The sequence below is a fragment of the Trachypithecus francoisi genome, unplaced genomic scaffold (genome assembly GCF_009764315.1).
Source record: "Trachypithecus francoisi isolate TF-2019V2 unplaced genomic scaffold, Tfra_2.0 Lachesis_group13, whole genome shotgun sequence".
NCBI lineage: Eukaryota > Metazoa > Chordata > Mammalia > Primates > Cercopithecidae > Trachypithecus > Trachypithecus francoisi.
In genome coordinates this window covers 13457454-13470419 of record NW_022681458.1, presented here as the reverse complement: position 1 = coordinate 13470419, position 12966 = coordinate 13457454, and the positions used below count along the sequence as shown (strand labels likewise).

The following is a 12966-nucleotide window of genomic DNA, read 5'->3' as shown; positions in this document are numbered from 1 at the left end:
ATGCTGGATCTAGATGTAGCAATGGAGGTGGAAATGTAAACCACCCGCAGGGTTTACTTTGGCCGCTGCCTAGATAGAGCTAATTCATCAAGACAGGTGAATTGCAATAGATAAAGAGTAATTCACGCAAAGCCGGCTGAGCAGGAGATTAGAGTTTTATTATTACTCAAACCAGTCTCCCCTAGCATTCGGGAAGCAGAATTTTTAAGGCTAACTTGGTGGGTGGGAGGAAGCCAGTGAGCCAGGAGTACTGACTGGCCATACTCTATGATGAAATCAAGAGAGTCGAAGCTGTCTTCTTGCGCTGAGTCAGTTCTTAGGTGAGGGGCCAAGATCAGATGAGCCAGTTTATTGATCTGGATGGTGCCAGCTGATCCTTCAAGTGCAGGTCTGCAAAATATTTCAAGCACTGATCCACCAGCTTCATGACTCCTAAACCATAATTTCTAATCTTGCGGCTAATGTTAGTCCTAGAAAGGCAGTCTAGTTCCCGGTCAAGAAAGAGGTCTGTTTTGGGAAAGGGCTGTTACCATCTTTGTTGAAGCTGTAAACTATAAACTAAATTTCTCCCAAAGTTAGTTCAGCCTATGCCCAGGAATGAACAGGGACAGCTTGGAGGTTGGAAGCAAGATGGAGCTGGTTAAGTTAGATCTCTTTCACTGTCTCAATCTTAATTTTGCATAGGTGGTTTCAGAAAGAAGGGATGGATTTGACATATATTTAGAAAGGATTTAATGATTGATTGGATGAGGAAGGTGAGGGAGGGGAACAATCAAAAATTGCTCCAGGCTCTGGTCTGAGTGACCAGGTGGTTGGAGGGTTGTTTGGGTTGAAGCAAGGTTGTAACTTCAAGATTCAATCAGGTCGGCCGGGCGTGGTGGCTCACATCTGTAATCCCAGCTACTTGGGAGGCTGAGGCAGGCGAATCACTTGAGGTCAGGAGTTCGAGACCAGGTTGGTCAACATGGTGAAATCCCATCTCTACTAAAATTACAAAAATTAACCAGGCATGGTGGCGGGCACCTGTAATCCCAGCTACTTGGGAGGATGAGGCAGGAGAATCACTTGAACCTGGGAGGCAAAAGTTGCGGTGAGCTGAGACCATGCCACTGTACTCCAGCCTGGACGACAAGAGCAAAACTCCATCTAAAAATAAAGAAATAAGTATGCTGTTGAAAAGGTTCAGTCAGGTTGAATTGAAAGTACCTGGGAGTCATCTACATGGAGATGTCAAATAGGCTGTTGGAAGGTTGGCCCTGGGACCCAGAAAAGGGACAAGGAGGAGAAGCCTCCTCTGGAGTCCCAAGAGGTGAGCCAGAGTAGTGGGAGGAAACCCAGGAAGCGTGTGGAGGGCAGGTCAGGTTGGACTAGATTTAGTTTTGATGTTGTGATAGGATCCAGACTAGAGTGGAAGCAAGTGATGTCCGGTTATGTTTAGACTTCTCTCTCCACCCAAGAAGAGCCCATTCTCATGCCCCAGACAAAGGGAAGCGTCTTCGGAATCACTTGGAAACACCAATCATACTGATCCAGTTGGGTGCTTCACAGTGTGGGAACTAGCCTGGAGACAACTGAGCGAGATTTTGTGTTTTTTTCTTTTTCTTTTTTTTTTTTTTGAGAAAGAGTCTCACTCTGTCGCCCAGGCTGGAGTGCAGTGGCACGATCTCAGCTCACTGCAGGCTCGATCTCGGCTCACTACAGGCTCTGCCTCCCGGGTTCACTCCATTCTCCTGCCTCAGCCTCCTGAGTAGCTGGGACTACAGGTGCCCGCCACCATGCCCGGCTAATTTGTGTATTTTTTTGTATTTTTAGTAGAGACGGGGTTTCACCGTGTGAGCCAGGATGGTCTCGAACTCCTGACCTCGTGATCCACCCACCTCAGTCTCCCAAAGTGCTGGGATTACAGGCGTGAGTCACTGCACCCGACAGAGATTTTATGGTTTTTTTTTTTTCCTTTTTTTTAACCTTTAATGAAAGGATCAAGGCAGTATTTTCCCTTTTTGTTCTGTTTGTATATAACAAAAGCATTTCTTTGCTTCACTGCTTTTATAAACTGCAGATCTCTGTACAAACAGTCTTTTTTGTTGAGATTTTATGTTTTTAATCTAATCTCTTTTGCAATCCAAAACCAAGAAACCAAGGGAGCCCTGACCGTTACCCTTAGCCTCAATGTACGCTAATAGGAAATCAGAAAAACATTTATGAAAATAATTTAGGTCAGAGCAAATCATATTCCTCCTACGCTACAGTTAGACAAATATGAACACTGCTGCAATCAAAGAAAGACCTTAGAGGCAAAGGTCAGATTTATTTCCTGCTGCTGAACCGAGTGTTCCTTGGTGTGTGATATCGGAATATGAGAAGAAAACAGAGGGCTGGGGCCGGGCGCGGTGGCTCACTCCTGTAATCCCAGCACTTTGGGAGGCTGAGGCGGGCGGATCATGAGGTCAGCAGATCGAGACCATCTTGACTAACATGGTGAAACCCCGTCTCCACTAAAAATACAAAAAATTGCCAGGCGCGGTGGCTCAAGCCTGTAATCCTAGCACTTTGGGAGGCTGAGACGGGCGGATCATAAGGTCAGGAGATCGAGACCATCCTGGCTAACATTGTGAAACCCCGTCTCTACTAAAAAATACAAAAAACTAGCCGGGCGTGGTGGCGGCACCTGTAGTCCCAGCTACTCAGGAGGCTGAGGCAGGAGAATGGCCTGAACCCAGGAGGCAGAGGTTGCAATGAGCTGAGATGGTGCCACTGCACTCCAGCCTGGGCGACAGAGCAAGACTCCATCTCAAAAAAAAAAAAAAAAAAAAAAAAAAATTAGCCAGGCCTGGTGGCGGGAGCCTGAGGTCCCAGCTACTCAGGAGGCTGAGACAAGAGAATTGTGTGAATCCGGGAGGTGGAGCTTGCAGTGAGCCGAGATGGCACCACCACACTCCAGCCTGGGCAACAGAGCCAGACTCCGTCTCAAAAAAAAAAAAAATAAACAGAGGACCGTGCCCAGTGGCTCACGCCTGTAATCCCAACAGTTTGGGAGGCTGAGGTGGGAAGATCCCTTGAGTCCAGAAGTTTGAGACCAGCCTGGGAAGACCCCTAGGCCCTGTCTACAAAAAAAAAAAAAGTAATTAATTAGAAGAAAAAAAGGAAATAAAAAGAGAGGCCTCTTTTAGCAGAAATGACAGAGTCAGACATAAAAAGCATGAAGGGATGCCAGAAATGTGATGCTACACCAAATGAAATGTCCCCCTTACTTGCTGATCACTAACGTGGTCTAGAGGTTTGCCAGTGGAGCTTTGCTCTTTTGAGGTAGGGGATCATGCCCCATTAAAAACAGGATGCACCTAGAAGAACAGAGGATGGAGAGGCACACGAAATCCTTAGGGAGCGCTTTACCACTAATGCACTGGGGATCCTTAAGGGGAGGTAGGGAAGTACAAGTCTCACTTCTTGAGAAATGGCCAAAATGGGGTTTTAAAGGCATACTCTGAGCATTAGCACTCTTTAGGCAGGAAGATACTGGTCAGGGCTGCTTGGTAAGGATGTTCAGGTTGTGCACTCTACAGATGCACATTTATCACAGCCAGGGCCTCCTGCAGAGGCCCTGATGGCAGTTTTCGGAAGGTAAGGTCCACCTGTATGAGAGATAGAGGCATAAAATGTATGTAGATGAAGGGAGTCCCTTCCTACTGGGCAAAGTATGTCTTTATCTATACTACCTAACCCAGAACAATACATAACTAAGTGTTCAAAGGATGATTTTTATAGTGTCAATGTGAAAGTATCTTTTATTCTAGTGCCTTTGCTTTAAAAACAAGTATAAGGCTGGGCATGGTGGCTCATGCCTGAAATCCCAGCACTTTGGGAGGCCAAGGCGGGCGGATCATGAGGTCAGGAGATCAAGACCATCCTGGCCAACATGGTGAAACCCTGTCTCTACAAAAAGTACAAAAATTGGCCGAGTGTGGTGGCGCGTGCCTGTAGTCCCAGCTACTAGGGAGGCTGAGGCAGGAGAACTGCTTGAACGCTGGAGGCAGAGGCTGCAGCAAGCCGAGATTGCGCCACTGGCCTCCAGCCTGGGTAACAGAGTAAGACTCCATCTCAAAACAAACAAACGAACAAACAACAACAACAACAAAACAGTATAATAGGAGCTTGGGCCACCAGTCTCATCCAGGCAACACTCGGGTCAGTGACTGTGAGAGCTTCAGATTCAGGTGTTTGGTGGAATCTGTTTGGTGTGCCAGAAACACGCCTTGCACCTGTTTACAGGGATGGAGGAGTGAGGACTGATGGGGGCCAGAGATCCAAAGTTATTGTATCTCCATAAGAAGGTGTAGGAGCAAGCAGAGCAGTCTGAAATTGTAATTGAGAACAGAAGACCCTGCAGGTGGGCATATTTGCACACATGGCTTGTGTGGGTGTGGGTGTGGGTGTGTGGATGGGCAACATCGAAGAGGATATGAAAGGTGATTCAAAAGTTAACAGGTCGAATATGAAAATGCTAGGAGGACATCTTCATGTATCTACAGAATAGTACAACTTTCAGTTTATGGAAAATGTCCAGCTCTTTTAGAAGGTAAACATTTTCTGTGAGCTCTTGAATATGAATTTTATGGTGCCTTATACATTTTTTAACTTTCAAAACTCTGGGTTGGGTAGTTATCAGTACCATCTTCACAAATTCTGGATTCTTCTGGATGTTCTTGACTATTCTGGGAAAATTGGTGTGTTTGTTCTCCATCTGTCTTGTACTGAGGTCTGCAGGCTTAAGGGATGTTACAAGCCTTCAATTTGCTGTGTGCATTAGCAACTGCTGGAAACTACCTTGCCAAATGTGTCATAGACACAAGAGGGCGATGTGCGCTCAAACGTCAACCTGGCTGAGGAAAAGGAATTCATCCTTCAGGAATTTTGGGCTGAATTCCCAGACCTAAAAAAGATTAACAAAGTGTGTTTGGGAGGGGCAAAATTCACTCTGAAACCTAATGAAAGAGGCAGGATGTGATGTCAGAGTGTGGGGACAGCCTGGCAGGACCTTGGAGGGCATTCTTATCCTTGGGTTCAGAACTAGGCAGTACTCTAGGCTAATGATCATTACAATCAAGACTTGTCCTCTGTTTGGACATTCAGAAAAGACAGACTTCAAGGCTGCAGAGAATCAGTGGCTGTCTTGGTCTCTGATTACAAAACCTTGTTCTGAGAAAGCCCCTCATTCACTGGAGGAAAACTGGCTGTGCACTTGTTACATGCCAGACATGAGTCTTGTAGGGGCTGAGAATTCAGCTCCGAGTAAGACAGCCGAGGCCACTGACCTCTGGAAGCATCAGTGACCCTTGGTACGTACTCTCATCTCTCTGTTTCTTTTCTCTCTGAGCCAGTCCAAACCAGCAGCGTCTACATCATCTATTCTTATTCTGAAAGAGAATGCAAGTCACACATTCATGGCTGTGGGCCACATTTTTTTAGAGATACCATCTGGTTCCAGTTTTTCTGACTGTTTGTGGAGAGTGGTGATTCCAACAATCTTCTACCAAATGTAAGGGAGTGATAGAAGTGTTTAGTGTTTGCCACAGAGATAGCTCTAACTTGGCCTGATCTCAGTGCACTGCTTTTTGGGTTTACTCGACAAATTGAACAATGCTCAGCCTCTCTTCCATGGACTCTTTCCTAATCTCTTTAGCCAAGGTTACACTGTGACTCCTCAAAGTCACCATATATCACAGCACTTTTGTGGAGACCATTGGCTACTTCTCTGCCAATAGCACCATGCTTCCTTTCATTGCCAGCTTTTCAGGACTCTAAAGCCTACTTGGCCATTAGCTTTTTCTTTTTTTTTTTTTTTTGAGACAAGGTCTCACTCCGTTGCCCAGGCTGGAGAGCCATGGTGCAGTCACAGCTCACTGCAGCCTCAACCTCTTGGGTTCAAGTGATCCTTCCACCTCAGTCCCCCAAGTAGCTGGGACTACAGGTTCTCACAACCACACCCAACTTATCTTTGTATTTTTTGTAGACACAGGATTTCATGATGTTGCCCAGGCTGGTCTCAAATTCCTGAGCTCAAGAGATCCTCCCATTTTGGCCTCCCGAAGTGCTGAGATTACAGACATGAGCCACTGTGCCCGGACTAGCTATTTTTAAAATTGGAGTTTGAGGAAGGAGGAACAGAAAGGCTGCATCTGCTTAGTAAATGACTCCCCGCTGCCAACACACGTACCCAGTGGTTGGCAACACCCATGAAAGTCCTTTCGTCCTGCTGGGAATGATGGATTCCAAACTCTACAGGACTCTGCACTAGTCAGCATCTGCTCTTCCCTCTTGAGTCAGAGCAGCCTGCAAAAGTCTGGGATGTATCATAGGCATCTTGAGGCTCACCTTCTACAGAAGGTCAGAGAGCACAGCACAAATAGCTTTCTTGCTGTGACCTAATACATAAACCCCAGCCCACTTCCGTCTGTCAGATGGGAGCACGCCCCTGTCCTCGGGCTGTTTTTCCGCTGTCGCAACAGGCTGTTCTGCTGTTAATCCTTTCCTGTAATTCCTGTCGCCTCGCTCGTCGCCTCACTCGATCTTGCAATTCTCTGGCCCAGTGGCCTTTACAGGGGGTCATTACTGGGACACGGGGAACCAATGTGCGGTAAAAAAATGCAACCTGACAGCAACATGTTCCTTGCCAAAAGTGGGACTCTTGGGTTTTGTGTGTGTCAACTCAGAAGAAGCGACAAAAAGACCCCACTATGTGTTGGATGAGGATGGAAATTGGTTGCAGTGACTAAAAGGTGCTTTGATTAGGTGAATCCGTTGATAGTAAGAAGGAAGAGATTCTCAAGGTGCTTGGCCTTTCGCTTTGGCTGACTTTGGGTGAACAGTCCCAATTCTGTCAGGCGTGCATCTCTTTGTCCGTCAGCTCCGTATCTCTTACCAGGATGCTTCTCTCTATCCGTCAGGCAGAATTTTCAGATGTTGTCTTTCCTGTCAGGAAAAGTTTAATTCATCATTTTCCTCGGGCCTAGAAAAAATTTTTACAGGAAAAAATGGTGGTGGTGGGTTGGGGGTGGGGGTTATGACAAAAACATTTACAGATTTTTCTTCACATATCATTTAAAAATTGCCTATTTTTGCCAGGCACAGTGGTTCAAACCTGTAATCCCAGCACTTTGGGAGGCCGAGGCAGGTGGATGACCAGAGGTCAGGAGTTCAAGACCAGTCTGGCTAACATGAAACCCCGTCTGTACTAAAAATACAAACTTAGCTGGGCATGGTGGTGGTGCACTCCTGTAATCCCAGCTACTTGCGAGGCTGAGGTAGGAGAATCCCTTTAACCCGGAAGGTGGAGGTTGCAGTGAGCCAAGATCACGCCACTGCACTCCAGCCTGGGCAACAGAGCAAGACTTCATCTCAAAACAAAACAAAAAAAAAACTTAATTTTGAGTAGGTAATACATACACACAGTACAAAAGTCAAAAGGTTCATACAAATGGAAAAAAACTCCATACTCTCTTCCCCTCCATTCCCCAGGCACCCAGCTGCACTCCACAGAGGCAACCTTGGGTACTAGGGGTTTACCTCTTTCTAGAGACTGTCTCTGTATAAATTAGCAGAGATAGTCTTCATATGCCTTTTGAGAGCATCTTTTTAAAATTTCTAAATCTAGGTTGGTTCAAAAAAGCAACATATTAAATATAAATTAAAATATACTCAATGTGACCGGGCATGGTGGCTCACCCCTGTAATCTCAGCACATTGGGATTTTGAGGTGGGAGGATGACTTGTGGTCAGGAGTTTAAGACAAGCCTGGCCAACGTGGCAAAACCCTGTCCCTATTAAAAATACAAAATTAGCCAGGCAATGAGCCGGATGTGCTGGCGCATGCCTGTAATTTGGGAGGCTGAGGCAGGAGAATTGCTTGAACCTGGAGGTGGAGGTTGCAGTGAGCTGAGATTGTGCCATTGCACTCCATCCTGGGTGACAGAGTGAGACTCTGTCTCAAAAAAAAAAAAAAAAAGAGAAAGAAAGTATATACATATATACACACATATATTCAATGTATTGAATGGTCTGTCCAATTGAAGCCCTGATTCTAGACTAGATAATTTGTTGGCTTTCTGTTAGATCATGCTAGCAGAAATGTGACTGGACTTATAATCAGTTTGGAAGCATTGTGGATACTTGGGAGTCTGATGTTTCTTATCCCTTAACGTTCAGCTCATCTTTCCTGAGTTATACCTCTTAGTCATTTCCCTTTGAAATTAAGAGAAGGGCCCCAAATCTTAAAAATGGAAGAATACAACCGGGCATGGTGGCTCACACCTGTAATCCCAGCACTTCGGCAGGCAAATAACCTGAGGTCAGGAGTTCAAGACCATTCTGGCCAACATAGTGAAACCCCATCTCTACTAAAAATACAAATATTAGCCGGCATGGTGGCACACATCTGTAATCCCAGCTACTCGGGAGGCTGAGGCAGGAGACTGGCTTGAACCTGGGAGGCAGAGGTTGCAGTCAGCTGAGATCGCACCACTGCACTCCAGCCTGGGTGACAGAGTGAGATCCATCTCAAAAAAAAAAGGAGGAATAGAAGGTCTTGTGTTAAGACATAGGAGAAAAGTAAGTTGAGAATCTCACTGGCCACACCCCAAGAGTGGACATTTGGCTATGGGGGGTACATTGGATGGTCTAGGGAATTGGCTGGGTCCGGGACATACTGGTTATGCTCCTGAAACTTGGAGTAGAACAGAACAACAGCAGCTGCTATAACGACTCGAAAGGTCCTTTGATGAATTTTAATACCTGGATGCATAAATATTTATGTTTGATACTTTTAGGCATCTGAAAGAAGTGTATGATTTCCTTGCTAAGGGATTGGCCTCAGGAACAGATGCACCCAGTGTTGAAATTCTCCGCAGCCTTGTGAGAGGCAGCGATTCTTGTGCATCTGCCCTCTGCCTGTGTTGGAGCTACTAAACTGTAAGAACCTGTAAGTTGGTAAAATGCTTGTAAAAACCCTCAGCTCCATAAATATTTTAAAATTAAAATTTAATTTTGTTTTAGAGATGGGGTCTTGCTATATTGCCCAGGCTGGTCTCAAACTCTTGGGCTCAAACCATCCTCCCATGTCAGCCTCCAGAGTAGCTGGCACTATAGGCACAGGTCACCATACCTTATTTTGATCTTTAATTTTTTTTTTCTTTTTTTTCTGAGATGGACTTTTCCTCTGTCACTCAGGCTAGAGTGCAGTGGCACAATCTCAGCTCACTGCAACCTCTGCTTCCCAGGTTCAAGCGATTCTCCTGCCTCAGCCTCCCGAATTGTTGGGATTACAGGCATGTGCCACCATGCTTGGCTAATTTTTGTATTTTTAGCAGAGAGGGGGATTCACCAAGTTGGGCAGGCTGGTCTCGAACTCTGACCTTAGGTGATCCACCCCCCTTGGCCTCCCAAAGTGCTGGGATTACAGGTGTGAGCCACCGTGCCTGGCCAGCTCTTTAAATCTTAACCTAGTAACACCTTTACTAATTTCTCAGCTGCTTTGCTCAGTTTAACCATTTCTGACTGAATGCTTTATTTATAGGTTGGCAATTTTTGGTACCCCTAGTCAGCCAAATGTTTCTCTCTCCACAGCAGAGACCCACCTTCTCTTGGCTGCAAGCTGTGCAGCTGAAGAGGAATTCTGGAGAAAGAAGGGGAATCCTTTTGTCTGGGTCTATTAATGCTATGCAATGTGTCTGGGTTCTTGGAGGGAGACATGTCTATTTCTTCCTCATTCCCTCCCACTGACTATACAGGAGAAAGTGTATGGAGCTTACTTCAGAAAAATTATTAAGTCCCAAAGATATGGAGCGTTTTGAATTTTATTCAGTCCAACCTTGCAGGGCAACAACTCAACACAGCCATTCCTGCTCTTTCAGGAGAAGCCACAAGTGTGGGAAGACAGGCAGCTAAGTCTAGGGCACAAATTAGTCATATTGTCTCCTTAGATCCTGAGGGCCTGCGTAACCCTCAAAGTTTCCTGGTGTCATCTTAAGGTGCTAGTTATTCCATTCTGGCTGCTTTTGATTCATTTGGTTTTCTGCCCACAGGCAAGCAGAGGTGAAACCAACCTGCCAACTCTTACCTCAAACCCATTGAGAGAGACCTGGGGATTTCCTAGGGTTTTATTTTTACCTATTGCTCCCCAAGCAGACGTTCCATTACACAGAAGCATTTCTTTCTTCTTTTTTTTTTTTTGAGACAGAGTCTTACTCTGTCACCCAGGCTGTCACACAGTGGCACCATCTTGGCTCACTGCAACATCTGCCTTCCGGGTTCAAGAGACTCTCATACCTCATCCTCTCGAGTAGCTGGGATTACAGGTGTGTGCCACCACACCCAGCAAATGTTTTTTTTTTTAGTAGAGACGGGGTTTCACCATGTTGGCCAGTCTGGTCTCCAACTCCTGACTTCAAGCGATCTGCCCGCCTCAGCCTCCCAAAGTGCTGGGATTACAGGCATGAGCCACCATGCCCGGCCACACAGAAGCATTTCTCAGTGCCTAGTCTAGTTTGCATATCAACTATTAGGGAATAAAGAACCCATCAAGACCTTGCACTGGACTCCCCGGGGGGAATGACATATGCCTATCAAGGCCAGCGCCCCTTGAAACCCACCTCTTATTTCTGTTGGCACTGCTCCCACCCAGACAGAAATGAGTTAGAGTGAGGCATTCTCCTTAGTAACCATGGGAAGTAGGATTTCTCCCTGCAGAGGAGCAAAGGAATAGAGGAATGAATATCTTTGACTCCTACTCCTATTCACCTTGTGGGCGTCTTCTCTGATCCCCACAGCTAACACACCATCACTTCTACCCCATTCATCTTTATGCTCTTATCTGGCTTTATCTTTCCTGTCTTTTCCCCCACCAACACTTACCTCCCCCTGCCCCTAGAATGTGAGCCCACTGGGCACTGGATCTGTCTGATTCATTTACTGCTGTATCCTCAGTGCCCAAAACAGTACCTGTCCCATTTCTGAGTGCACAAAAAAAAATATTTGTTAAACAAATAGGGGACCTCTACTATTGCCAGGCGCAGTGTCAGACCCTGTGCATACACTATACATGTGACACAGGTAGGTGTTAGTGACATCATTCTACAGATGAAGAACCCAGGGAGTAAGAAGGGAGGTCACAAGGAGGTCACGTAACTTCCTCAAGGTCACACACTTAGTAAATAGCTCAGCATTTACTGCCTCTAGAAGGTCTACCCTCTCGAACTCAATCCCTTTTGTCAAATGCAAGAGCTAAAGAAATGGAGGGTAGAGTGCGTTTCACTCTTAAAACCATCTCAGTTTTCTTTTTTTTTATTTTTTTTATTTTTTATTTTTTGAGACGGAGTCTTGCTCTGTCGCCCGGGCTGGAGTGCAGTGGCCGGATCTCAGCTCACTGCAAGCTCCGCCTCCCAGGTTCACGCCATTCTCCCGCCTCAGCCTCCGGAGTAGCTGGGACTACAGGCGCCCGCCACCTCGCCCGGCTAGTTTTTTTGTATTTTTAGTAGAGACGGGGTTTCACCGTGTTAGCCAGGAGGGTCTCAAACTCCTGATCTCGTGATCCGCCCGCCTCCGCCTCCCAAAGTGCTGGGATTACAGGCTTGAGCTACCGCGCCCGGCCTCAGTTTTCTACCTAGGTAGAATTTAGGAAAACAGAAGGGATGGCAAATATATACATACATATACACACACACACACACACACACACGCACATACACATACAGACACAGAGAAAACCTTCTTGAGGGTTACAACTCAAACAAGCACAGCCCAATACAAAATACTCTGAACTAAAATCAAACGACAATTCTCAGTATCTCAGAAGATTTGATTAGTTTACTTAAACTTTTTCAATCATCCCATGTGCATTTACTGAGGCCCTCGTATGTGCCAGGCTCTGGGCTAAGTGCTCCAATACTAAGAGAAAGGCGGGAGACTTAGCCCTGTTGGATCTACTGTCCACCTGAGAACAATGAACCCAAGAGGTGTAAGAGACCAGGATTTCTGAAGAATACAGAAGAAATATTCAGTGTGCTTGGAGAGCAAGTGAAAGAGGGTCTGGCATAGACTGTGGGGCAGGGAGGGCAGGTCAGGGAAGACTGGCCTGAGGAAATGGTTTTAGAATAGAACTAAACTTACCCTGGAGATTATAGTTGTCGAAGAAAAGCAAATCATAAACAGCCAGGACACACAACACAGACGTTACAGACGCTGACAAGAGGAAACGGGAAGGAGGCGATTCGATTCATGAGCAGGAGCTCAGAGGAGAGGTATGGGCTGGAACTATATATTTGGAAGTCATTGGCTTACAGAGGGTAATTGAAATTGTAGGTGTCGATGAGATCATCTTGGAAAAAATTATACAGCAAGAAAAGAAGGGAGTCCAGCACTGAGTTTTAAGGAAGTCTAACATGTAGTGGCTGGGAAGGGGAGGAGTTGCCAGCCAAGATGCCCGGGAAGGAGCAGGCCAGAGAGGCAGGAGGGAATGCAGGAATTGTGGCCACGTGAAACCCAGGGGAGAAAGGTTCTCAAAGGAATCACGTGTGCAGAGCCACCACTGCTAGGGGGGCCGGAGACAGGGGGACGCAGAGATGAACAGGTGACAAGGAGGCCATAGGTGACCCTGGGGAAAGGTCCTTAGGTGGCATGATATGAGCAAGAGTCTGATGACAGGCAGATGAGAAAGGGTGGGAAGGGAGGGAATGGAGATGGTATCACCCAGTGGTCTGCAAACCAGGACCCACACACCAAATCTGGCTGGAGGCCTATTTAATTATTTATGACGTATTTATTTATTTTGCAAGGGCCTGTTTTTGTAAAGGAGATTTCACTGGAAACCAGCCACACTCATTCACTTACATACATATGATGGGCTGAATTTTATCCTCCTCCTCGACACTCAATTTTTTAAATTGTGTATATTTAAGGTATATAACATGTTGTTTT

At 46.1% G+C, this 12966-nt stretch overlaps 1 long non-coding RNA gene across 1 annotated transcript; it reads right to left on the bottom strand.

Moving 5' to 3' along the window:
- Positions 1 to 234: 234 nt before the first annotated feature.
- On the bottom strand, positions 235 to 12256 carry LOC117095297. The gene is made up of 3 exons (XR_004441904.1): positions 12160 to 12256; positions 6854 to 6969; positions 235 to 390 (listed from the first exon to the last, which is right to left on the bottom strand). It is a non-coding gene; the product is annotated as an uncharacterized LOC117095297 (long non-coding RNA).
- Positions 12257 to 12966: the final 710 nt, after the last annotated feature.